Source organism: Pelobates fuscus, chromosome 3 (genome assembly GCF_036172605.1).
Source record: "Pelobates fuscus isolate aPelFus1 chromosome 3, aPelFus1.pri, whole genome shotgun sequence".
In the NCBI taxonomy this organism is placed as follows: domain Eukaryota; kingdom Metazoa; phylum Chordata; class Amphibia; order Anura; family Pelobatidae; genus Pelobates; species Pelobates fuscus.
Window position 1 is genome coordinate 142,337,540 of NC_086319.1, and position 12,298 is coordinate 142,349,837.

Below are 12,298 nucleotides of genomic sequence, written 5' to 3' on the forward strand. Positions count from 1 at the left end.
CTCCCCCCTGTCAGTTTCTTCCCCCCCTGTCAATTTCTTCCCCCCTCTAATTTTTTTCCTGCCCCCTAATTTCTTCCCCCCATCAATTTCTTCCCCCCATCAATTTCTCCTCCCCTGTCAATTTCTCCTCCCCTGTCAATTTCTCCTCCCCTGTCAATTTCTCCTCCCCTGTCAATTTCTCCTCCCCTGTCAATTTCTACCCCCCCTGTCAATTTCTTCCTTCTCCCCCCTACCTCTGTTGTAGCGTGGCCAAGCTCTGTATGGTCCGCGGGTACAGGGAGCTTTTGTTTCCTGTACCCGGCTGGACTAAAAGGAAGTGCACGCTCAGTGTGCACTTCCTGTTAGTCCGGCCGGGTACAGGAGACAGATGCTCCCTGTACCCGCGGATCATACAGGGCTCGACCACGCTACAGTGAGGGAGTGACAGGAGGGAATTCTGAGTGCTGAGCACTTCCCTCCTGTCAGCCCCTCTCCTCATGCGCACCAGCCCGGGCAAAGCTGCAGCCGCTTGAGGCTCTCTACAGAGCGCTCGGGCAGCTGCAGCATGAGGGGGCCGGTGCTCCTGGCGGCGCCCCTTCTCAAGGGGCGCCCTAGGCGGCTGCCTAGTCCGCCTAACAGGTAGCGCCAGCCCTGATTCAGAGCATACATTATTGGCTTAACTGTGTCAATACATAACATAACATAAAACAATAAAGAAGTAGATAAGATTACACCCAGTTGTGTATGTATCGACTGGGTGCTAAGGAGAGGAGAGGGTTTCCCCAATCAAGTCAGCTCCTCTCGGGTTTTACACATTGCGGGTTGTGCCCAGTTAGGGTAGGAGCAGCGGTTTCAGTGTCTACAGCGTTATTAGTTATCTAGCCCTCCAAAATATGTTTTTAGGGCAGGCTGGTGAGTCTTCCTGCATGGGTGTTGCAGCCACGTCCCCCCCTGCTCACATGTATGTGATCCAGGAGGGTCTATGGCGCGTTCGCGCTATGGCATATGAAAGTCCCTATCCCTGAGTGATAGGGAGGAGAAGATCAAAGTAAGTCAAGTACCAGAAGGTGGGTGGGAGGGGAGTGTGAGGGAGAGTGTAGGATAGAGGGAAGGAGGTGGGTAATAATGGGCATGTTGCTGTGGAGGTTTGAGATTAGTGTATGTGGTACCGGGATTGGGGTTTATCCCCTGTCAGTAGGTGTTTGTATAGGAGTGAGATGATCTTCTCCAATGGTGTGCCTTTCTAAAACATTTCTTCGAACAAGGTGAGGTCCCGGTGTAACTTTGTTCTGTTGTGCATATGTCTATAGTAATGCTGTAGTTGAGTGTGGCAGTATTTAACGAGGGTCGTCGGAGTCCTCTCCCCCATTATGTCTTGTATGTCCTTCATGTCTGTGCTTCCTAAGATCTTCTGTGAGGGGTTGTAAGGTTTGCTGTCTATGTAGGCCCATGCACTAGGTGGCAAGCCAACTCCCAACTTGTATCAATGGGCTCGGGACAGGGTTTACATGTTGCGCTCCACATAAGGTCCTGAGGGTATGCGCGACGGGCGAATTTGCTGTGCTTTCGGTCTGGAGTCCAGGTGAGACCTTTTGTGTTGTGATTCTAGGGTGGCTATGCGGTTCGATAGGCTGGTGAGCTGCCATGTTGCGTCTCTTTTCTTTTTGGTTGCAATGCCTATCAGACAGCCCCGAATAACACTTTTGTGCACCTCCCATAATGTGAGCGGTGACATGTCTGTGGTGTCGTTCTCCTCAAAGTAGAGGGTAAGTGTAGCGAAAGTAACCTCACCACTTGTACTTGGAGGGGCCTGCTTGCCAGCCTCCTGTCCACAGACTATGGGCCCTGCAGGGAAACCTGTAAAAGGCTGCCGAACTTGACCGACTGTTTTCCCTGGAAGAACACTGATTTCCCTGGAATTATTTTGGGCATAGGACCATGAGCACGGTCGGTCAAAACTACGACTTCCAGGAAATTCCTGAACCCCTGAACCATTCTGGGTGAATTGTGAATATGTTGTTCACCCAGATCAGGGCTCTCAGGGGATGTAACTTTTATGGGGTTTTATTTGTTTTTAAGGTACTTTTTGGCATTTCATAAAATGGTATGTTTTTCTGGTCTTGCAGATAATTCGATTAGTTAGATTAGTGCAGTTCCCGGTTCAATTTTCTCCCAAGCACAGGAGAGGGATTCTATTGTTTGTGTATGGGAATGTTTCACTGTATGACTCTGTGTTTCACTGTATGACCCTTGTTGGGAAACTTGCATAAAAGGCCAGTGTGCCTCCATTAAAATTCTGTTCCTGCTCACCCTCAACATAGAGTTTCATCTCATGTGTGGGTGAAATGGCTGTATCTACCCTGGGGATTGTTATATCACTATACTCCAATGGGATTATAATCACTTACTCTTTTAAGAGCTGTTCCTGCTACGCTCTCTGGAGTAGGAGAGGTTCATCCACTGGAAGTTGGATCCTGGTCTTGGGTCCAGGGTGGGTGGAGGACGGCGAGTTCCGAGCCAAACTTTAATGCTGGATGTTGGTCTTTGATCACCGGGTCCTGCAGCAGGGACTCATTTAGTCGCCAAGTCCATTCTGCTGACTCCACTGTAATCAAGACTGGGCTGTGATCCGACCAGGTGGAGGCTGCTATCGTCGTAGAGATCAAACGCAGAATATCCTCCTTTTTTACCACACATTTACCGCCTAGATGTCTGTGGCAAACCTAGCCACTTCAGAGACTGTAAATTGTACTTTAAACTGACTAATGTAATTTCCTTGCTATGCTGTGTATTTTACAAATGTATGCGACATTCGTGTGTTTCAAACACACGAATACCGCTAATGTTAAACCTACATCTACACGAACAGTGGATTCCCGTACTGTTCGTGAGTTAAACAAAGTACCGAATGGGAGACCACCCATAGACGGTCGTGTGTCTCCAATTAGGTACTTTGCAACATTGTAGCAAAGCTAATTGCGGTTTGTTGCGGGTGGCCGCCATTCGTGTACCGACCACGAGGCAGCGGCCATCTTTGTTCGCGGAAAGCCAGCGGGGTTTTGTCATTGAGTGCCTGGAACTAAAATCGGCTACTCGGCAACATAAGCCCCACTGGACTTCCAAGCCGTTCGGGAGTTTACCGTTTTCGGTAGTTTAATTCCCTCCATTCAGGCAATCGTTTAAACGAATTGAGCCTGATAAGGGAAAACTGAACGGCGTTCGGTTAATTGTGCTGGGATCTGGGCGCAAGTTCACTTAACTGTGCGTCCAGGTCCCAGCTATGTAATAAATGGTTATAAAGCTGTATAACAAAAATATTATGTGAGTTATGGATTTTAATATAAAAACTGTATTCCTCTGTACAATGGATACCCCCTTTAGCAATGCATGCTGGGATAAGTATCTCCTTGGTACAGCAATGTATGATTGGTAAAATATGTGCAAAACCCAGTCCCACATGTAGTCCCCTACTGGACAAACCCTGCATTGGGACTTGGGAAACCCTGTACATCTGTAACCACATAAATACTGTGTCTGTAATTAAAAACCTCCAAGCTATGTGTCGTCTAGTTCTTGGGAGGAAGGGATTGTATCTATGCTACCTGCATTTTGCCTGTTTTGGGATTGACTTATCCTGTCTACCTGCGGAGATACCGTGGCTAATACTACTACTCCGCTACAATGTCCTTTTCCCCAATCTGGAAGGACGCTGTTGAGTCCCAATATGACATCCTAGTAGACTGCTTATGATAAGCAAGTTCCTTAGAGGTCTGAGAAGAGCTAGTGATTACAGCAGGTATAGCATTTCCCTACAACATGAGACAAGGCTGCGAGTTGAGGGTAAGAAGGTCTGAAGGTTTATTGGTACAGCTTGAATTTTTATACAGTTTTCCTAACAAGGTTGATGCCCAGGTGGACCTTGTGGGGCACAGGACACAACATTAACAAGCCAATAAAAACATAGTTTTACATTCAGACACACCCATACAGTGAATACAAACCCTCCCCTCTGTTTGGGAGACAATTGAGTTAATTACTGTATCAACTCAATTATCTCTAAACGAAAAATACAAGTTTTTACCCATTTTCTGAAAACACCCCAAAAACACATGGGAACCTCATAAATATTACATCCCTTGATAGCCCTTGTGTGGGTGACCAACATATCCAAAATTTACCCAGATCAGAGCAGAGGTTCAGACATTTTATGGAAGTCTCTTTTTTACCGACCGCAACTATGTTTTCATGCCCTAAATAGTTCTAGAGAATTAGGCTGTGTGGTCAGTCTATTTCCAGTGATTAAAAATGTACTTTGAATATTCTACGGGACTGTTTGTGCACTAAGTCAGGGTCCAAGTGCGTTTGGTAGATTACTTTTACCGAACGGCGCTCTGTTTGTGTGGATTTAGTCGAAGGTAGCTGGAGGTGAAAATTCTGTGTTCGTGCTGTCGAGTGTCCAATTTTAGCTCTCAACGACAAAACGCAGCTGGCCTCGTTAATATAGCCAAACACTGCCGCCACGTCGAAGTGGTATTGGTAAAAGTCCCAGCAGGCAGAGATAATGTCTTAGAACCAAATAAATTATAGGGGTCATGGTTTCAAGGTAAAAAGACTGGCAATTAGTCCTCTCCATAACCCAGGGACGAAGTGTTCTTCATTACACCGAACAGGGGAAACACTATAACCACTGCAAAAAAGGGAAAACACTATAACCACTGGAAAGTCAGAGGGCTCATTTTACATACACATATAAACTTAATGAATTGCATTAAACAATGGATCTTTACGCCTGACTCCAGCATCATAATAATATAATATATCCCTAGATCAGCCCCAGTACATATTGCAAGCCGCAGTCAGCCAATCCCGGCTCGTAGGTTATCAATGTATGCATGGGACCTCCCCACGTCCAACAACCTCCTTAGGTCCCGGCAGTGTAGCTTAGTCACTAGACAACATTTCCCTAAATATTCACGAGGTAGCCACCCCCAGATTGGAATTATTTTGCAGATGCTTCAAATAGATGATAAAATGAAGTAGGTTGGAGGTGACTTTAGGTACATTCTATCAGAGGACTAGCATTGTGCATTGGATTGAGTATGCTGCTGTCCACCACCGAGAACATTTTTAATTATTCTGCATAAGTCTTTGCTCTAGATGGAAAATGTAATATGAGAACAAGTCATTCCATCTAAATTGCATTTAAGCCATGGTAACGCCATAGTAGCACCCAGTTTGTGCTACAGTTATAGCCTATAGAACATTGTGTGAATGTTATTATTTATATATTGATTTATATATGTGTATATATATATATATATATACACATATATATATATATATATAATTTAAATATATATATATATTATTATGCCCTCCTTCTGCTCCCCCCCGTCCTATCCCGGCATAGCTGAGCTATGTCTACTGTGGGCCTGTAAAGTCACAGACTCCTATTGTGAGCATCATCAGGGAGTCACCGGTAACGGTAGGGAACAAACCGGAGAGCTTCTATACCATTGGGGGAAGAATCATATGCCTAGGGGGTCAGTAACAGGGCCAATTGTTGTGCCAGCTTTGCCACCACTCAAAACCAATCCTGTCCCCCACCCAAAAATCAAACAAAAGAGGGCTCCAGGAGTGGAGGGATGGCCGCGTTGCAGGCCATGAGGATATGCGGAAGTTCCAGCTTCCCTTTATCAAGCCTTGTGTGCCAAGTAGGTATCATCAGGCATGTAGATAAGAGGGAGAGTATATAAGTGAGATCGGCACCAGCACCACTAGACTTTGAGAAAACCTACCCAAGGCGAAACTAGTAAGTCACGTGGGCTTACATTCCTGGCGTTCAGGGGAGAAGATCTAACAGCGGTATCAGTGGACGATCAACTGATCACGATCTTGTCAGGATCGGGACAGGGATCCAACACGCAGAGTACAAACAGTAGCCAGATACGTATACCGGACCTTAGAATGGCCGGACTAACGTAAGTAGTACAGTATAGAATGGTCAAAGACAAGCCGAGGGTAACAGAAGACAGGTAAGCGAGAGACAAGCCGAATCAAGGGTAACAGAGATAAGCAGAGCAGGGCCGGACTGGGGAAAAAATTCGGCCCGGGCATTTTTTATTCACAGCGGCCCACTGAAAAGGGGGCGGGGCCAGATAGGGTGTGTTTTGTCATCCCCAATGACAAGCACGCCCCATCTCAAAGTGAGCATGTTGGTTCAATGCTCTTCCAGGGCATGAGAAAAGGGCCCTGTATTTGTTCTGCACAGCGCAAGCAAATTTAATAACATGCTTGCGTTGTGTTTGCTTGAAACTTGTCTCAGGGGTTTCCATAATTGGGATACTCACGGTATCCCATTTATGGAGACACTATGTGTTTGCTTAAATGGAATCTAGTGTGTGCATAGGGTATCCAGAGTGTGTATGTCAGAAATGTAGTTTGTGTGTAGGTGGTGCAGCGTCTGTGTGTAGGGGATCTAGTGTGTGTGAAGGAGTGCGTATAGGAGATCTAGTGAGTGTGTGTGTGAGTGGTGCAGTGTGTTTGGGGGCTGCTGTGTGTGTGAGGGGTGTGAGGGGTGTAGTGTGCATTTGTGAGGAGTATAGTGTGTGTGGGAAGGTGCTGTGTGTGTGGGAGCTGTGTGTGGGTGCTATGTGTTAGGGTGCTGTGCGAAGGTGCTGTGTGTGTGTTAGGGTGCTGTGTGTGTTAGGGTGCTGTGTGAGCTAGGGTTCTGGGTGAGCGTTAGGATGCTGGGTGAGTACGTTAGGGTGCTGGGTGAGTATGTGAGGGTGCTGGGTGAGTATGTGAGGGTGCTGGGTGAGTATGTGAGGGTGCTGTGTGAGTATGTGAGGGTGCTGGGTGAGTATGTTAGGGTGCTGGGTGCTGCGTGAGTATGTTTGGGTGCTGTGTGAGTATGTTAGGGTGCTGTGTGAGTATGTTAGGGTGCTGGGTGAGTATGTTAGGGTGCTGGGTGAGTATGTTAGGGTGCTGGGTGAGTGTTAGGGTGCTGTGTGAGTATGTTAGGGTGCTGGGTGCTGTGTGAGTATGTTTGGGTGCTGTGTGAGTATGTTAGGGTGCTGGGTGAGTGTTAGGGTGCTGGGTGAGTATGTTAGGGTGCTGGGTGCTGCGTGAGTATGTTTGGGTGCTGTGTGAGTATGTTAGGGTGCTGGGTGAGTGTTAGGGTGCTGGGTGAGTATGTTAGGGTGCTGGGTGCTGCGTGAGTATGTTTGTGTGCTGTGTGAGTATGTTAGGGTGCTGGGTGAGTATGTTAGGGTGCTGGGTGAGTATGTTAGGGTGCTGGGTGAGTGTTAGGGTGCTGTGTGAGTATGTTAGGGTGCTGGGTGCTGCGTGAGTATGTTTGGGTGCTGTGTGAGTATGTTAGGGTGCTGTGTGAGTATGTTAGGGTGCTGGGTGAGTGTTAGGGTGCTGTGTGAGCATGTTAGGGTGCTGGGTGCTGCGTGAGTATGTTTGGGTGCTGTGTGAGTATGTTAGGGTGCTGTGTGAGTATGTTAGGGTGCTGGGTGAGTGTTAGGGTGCTGGGTGAGTGTTAGGGTGCTGGGTGAGTATGTTAGGGTGCTGGGTGCTGCGTGAGTATGTTTGGGTGCTGTGTGAGTATGTTAGGGTGCTGTGTGAGTATGTTAGGGTGCTGTGTGAGTATGTTAGGGTGCTGGGTGAGTGTTAGGGTGCTGTGTGAGCATGTTAGGGTGCTGGGTGCTGCGTGAGTATGTTTGGGTGCTGGGTGAGGGTGATGTGTGTGTTTGCAAGGATTGTGTATGTATTGTGTAAATGCCAATATTGAGTTTTTTTATTTTTTATTATTTAAAATAAATATATTACATCCCCCCCCCTTCCCTTCTTACCTGTAGCCTGGAAGGGGGGGGGGGGGGGAGCGCTGACATCCATCCCTGGTGGTCCTCGTGGTAAGTGAACTCTAGCGCGAGACCGGGCCGGTTGCCATGGCAACGGCCCGGATCTCGCGGGAAAAACCCGGCGGAGCTGCAAGTTAGAGCTCCGCCGGGTCCACCTCTCCAGGCTGGCTCCCTCCCTCTCTCTCTCCCCGCCGGCGGCCGCATTTGACAGCATGTGGGCCGGTGAGGGAGATCTTCGATCTCCCCACCGGCCCTTCATGGAACACAGCGGGGCCGGCGCTCGGATAGCACCGGCCCTGCATAGACCGGCTGGATCTCCCCGGCCTCGGCCCGTGGCCATCGCGGCCCACCGGGCATTTGCCCGGTTTGCCCGATGGCCAGTCCGGGCCTGAAGCAGAGTAAGGTAAACAAGCCGGGTCAAAACCAAAGGGGATAATAGAATACACAAGCACTGAGTGACTAGAACAAGCAAGAACCACGACAGGGCAATGAGCTAATGAAAGAAGCTCTGTTAAATACCCTGTTCAGAGCAGTAACCACGCCTCCGAGGCGTCCTGATTGGTCCTGCAGCAATTGACTGACAGGTCGTTCCGGGGGAGTGTCCTGATGACTACTTCCTGCCTAGATGCTGTAAAAGGCAGTCACTCCCTCGCGGCCGGCCTAGCATGACCGGATAGACTGCAGGGAAGGGAGCCATCAGACCGTCTGGATGGAGGAACAGCCAAGTCTCTACCTCTTTCGGAGGTACCACAGGTACCCTGACAGATCTTTGCAATTCCCCTATGAACTGTAAGCCAGCTACAAAGATTTTGTTTTAAATTTGTTTTATGCAATCAAGAAAGTGTTTAAATCCTTTTTACTACTGAATGCTCATTACTTGCATATACCGTGAGCACACTGTGGGACCAGTTAAAGTCCCTGGACCAGGTGAGCACAACACATATAGGGAGTGGTGTTAACCCCTTTATATAAAGTGCAACACCATTGGAAGTTCTGTATGTTTTATCCCTTAGATGTGGACCATAAAGATATCCACCAGTATTGAATATATTGGATATCTAACTAGGTGAGAGCTCCACTTAGGGTGTGTCAGGTGGAAGTGTCTCACCTGACGTTATTTTACCATTCCAGTTTCTATTTGTTCTAGGTTATCCCTACTGATTGTAACCCTTTCCGTGTTTGAGTATCAAGAAGAAGCTTATTCCAATGCAATTTGCAAGAACTTTGAACATATAGAAAAGTATATTCATACTGGGACATTGTTTTGATTTAATAAATTCCAAATATATAGTTTCTATTCTATTTTATTTTCATTTTATTTTTATTTCTATTTGTACATCTGTGTTCTCTCTAATTGGAGAGCTATTACTATTATGTGTGTTAACTCATTGTTGTAAGATTTGACTTGGAGCTTTGTGTACTTTGGGGGGAAGTGAAGGATAGCAGCACAAGGTATATATTAATTAAAGAGATAGAATCTACCATATTTATTTCTTAAAGGGAAAGCGCCTCAGATTAATACATCAGGCAGGAGTAAGATGGCAGAGAGGGGTAATGGGAGCTTCCCCCTAGTTCCCCCCCCCCTCCCAAACAATGTGCTTCTCCCTATCCCCTCTAGGGCAACAAACATGGGTCGTGACTACGGGGCTTCCAATGTATCTTAGAGTATGGTGAAGTCCTCTTGGGGTGATAGGTCGTTTATTCCTCCAGGGACTGGGTGCCGCTGGGGTGAAGGGCCCGCCGGCGAGTCCTCCCTCCTGCGGCATGGAGCTCTTTGCAGTCGGGGCCTCTGATCCAAGGGCCACTGAACCCAATTGGTAACGGCTTGAGGTGGTAGCTGCAGCCTGTATAGATATTCTGGCACATCTTCAGGCAACCTAATGTCCAGCCAGTCGTTTTGGTGTCTGACTGACAGGAAAAATGGGAATCCCCATCTGTAGGGTGTCCTCCGGTCGTCTTGCAGGATGGTAGTCACCCGTCTGAGTGCTCTCCTGGCCTCCAGGCAATAGGTCATTGTAGAGAGCCAATTGTCCACCCTGAAACTCCCAGGTGTGCCTGCTGGGCCTTGCAAATTATAATATCCTTCATTTTGTAGGAACTGAGGCGGCAGATTAGATCTCTGGGTGCGGAGTTCTCCATGCTTGGGCTCAGTGCATGGTATGCCCTCACAAACTTTATGAGGCTCGGTGCGTCTTTTCTGAGCATGGACCAGAACAGGCTGGCAAGCAGCCACTCTGCGTTCTCTTCACAGTATGACTCTTCACAGGTACTTCCCTCACCTTTATGTTGCACCTGCGGCTGCGGTAATTGAGGTCCTCCATCTGGCACCTCATTTCCAATAACATGGTGCCTTGTCTGAATACTGCCTGATCGGTAGCCTGAGCCACCAGGCCCTTGGCGGTGGTTTCTAAGGCCTGTAGTCTGGAGCCCTGTGCAGCAACCACTGTACAGATAAGGGCCATTTCCTTCATGATGGTATCATAGAGTTTGGAGGTGAGAGCCGGCCGGTCTATCCTTGTCGCCTTGGATACTGCAAGGGACCTCAGTTCCGAGCAAATGCTGTCCGGTGTAGCGTGTTCAGATCCCGCCAGGGAGGACGGCGGTGACAGCACCATATTGGAGTCAAAGCCCGTGTGGTATGCCCCAGCCGGGGTCTGGAGAAACCTGTCCATGGGTCCTGTATTGGAGCCTGGGTTCGTGCTCCTGGGGGTCTGGGGCGGGTCCGGGCAGCGAGATCTCCCCATTTGGACTTACTTAGGTTAGGTATCTGCAGAGTTTTCTGCAGAATTAAGGCTTGGAAGAGCAGAGCTCATGGATAATGCTTCCAGTCCGGTCGGAATCCAGGCCACGCCCCCCTTTATGGCGCAATTATGAGTTAACTATAACAGTTCTTTAATCGAATATGGATGTAGCTTTTCTTTTTCAATTTATAAGCACTGAGGTAGATCGTCAGTCGGATTAAACTTAAAGGCCTGTGCGGCATTCGTTGCAAAATAATAACTTTGAAAATCAGGTACAGCCAAACCACCATATGCCCTAAGATGTTGCAGTATAGATAATTTGATCCTACTAGGTTTGCCTGACCAAATATATTTTATTATAGCCAATTTAAGTTTCTTTAAAAAGGAAAGTGAGATGGACAGTGGGATGACCCTTAAAATATATAGAATTTTCGGGAGAATATGCATCTTTAATGAATGTATTTTACCCAGCCATGATATCTCCATCTCCCTCCATCTGTCCATCTCCTTCTGTAGTTCTGGCAAGATTTTTGCCAAGTTACACACATGCATGTTCAACAGGTTTTTGGTTAAGCTAATGCCCAAGTAAGCCACATATGATTCCCTCCACTCAAAATTGAAGGCATCCCTCAGACCATCCATGACAGATCGTGGAACATAAAGTTTAATTGAGTTTATAATAGGAAACATCCCCAACTTGTTTTAATATGTGCATCAAGGAATCAAGAGGCGCAACCGGGTTCCTTAAAGACAAAATTATATTGTCTGCAAAGAGCCCAATCTTATGAGTGACACCACCAATCGCAACACCCTCTATCTTCGAGTCATTCCTAATTAGTTATTTTAGGGGCTCCATTGCTAGAATAAATAATAAAGGGGTCAGGGGACAACCCTTCCTCGTACCATTAGTAAGTGGAAAACTTTCTGAGATGAAACCTGTGGCCAACACTCTAGCTGTAGGATGATGATACAGAGCAAATATTGCATTTACTGGTGGAATCGTAAAACCAAATTTAAACAAAACCTCTTTCAAGTATCCCAGTGTATTCTATTGAACGCCTTCTCCAATGAATGCGTCCAATGAAAGAAGCAGAGAAGGCGCACGATCTGTTCTTTTTTGATTAATGTTATGGTTACCCCCAGGCTAGCTGAAGGCTGGACCGCTTGGATGTCCTGGTTCCCAATTGTGGAGAGAGAGAAGCGCTATTCCGGTCGGCAGACCACCAGAGTCCTGTGAATACAAAGCAATCCCACTAGCTCTAGTATAGCTAGGATACCCTGGTTCCCACAAAACTAGTTGAGGCTGCGATTTGAAGGTCAAACACGAACTGGCTTTAATGGCACAGGGTTAGCGTTATTTATGCAAAAGCCCAGGTCCCGGGACAGCACCCTCTGGACCTGATGGGGTACAGGGACAATACATACAGTTGACCAATGACAATACACTGCATCGCTTGAAATAGTCCCCGCCCGAATTGGAGATAATGATTCCAACGGTTATGGCAATGCAATTATCTCCAAGTGCACAGAATCCTACGTGCATTTCCAACATGTAAAAACAGAATAAAATATATATTTATAACAATTTACACAATATCCCTGATATTCCACCATTCGTTAGATAGCTCGGGTCTGAGCGCATCAGATCGACGAATAGAGCTCAGACCTCACGAACGGTATTGCTAGTCTCTGTAATATAAGTCTTTTTGT

General features: G+C 47.2%; 1 protein-coding gene across 1 annotated transcript in view; it reads left to right on the plus strand.

The window, feature by feature from the left end:
* GABRA1 (gamma-aminobutyric acid type A receptor subunit alpha1) overlaps positions 1 to 12,298 on the plus strand; it is a 708,344-nt gene that overhangs the window by 24,238 nt on the left and 671,808 nt on the right. The gene's annotated exons all lie outside the window — the stretch shown is intronic.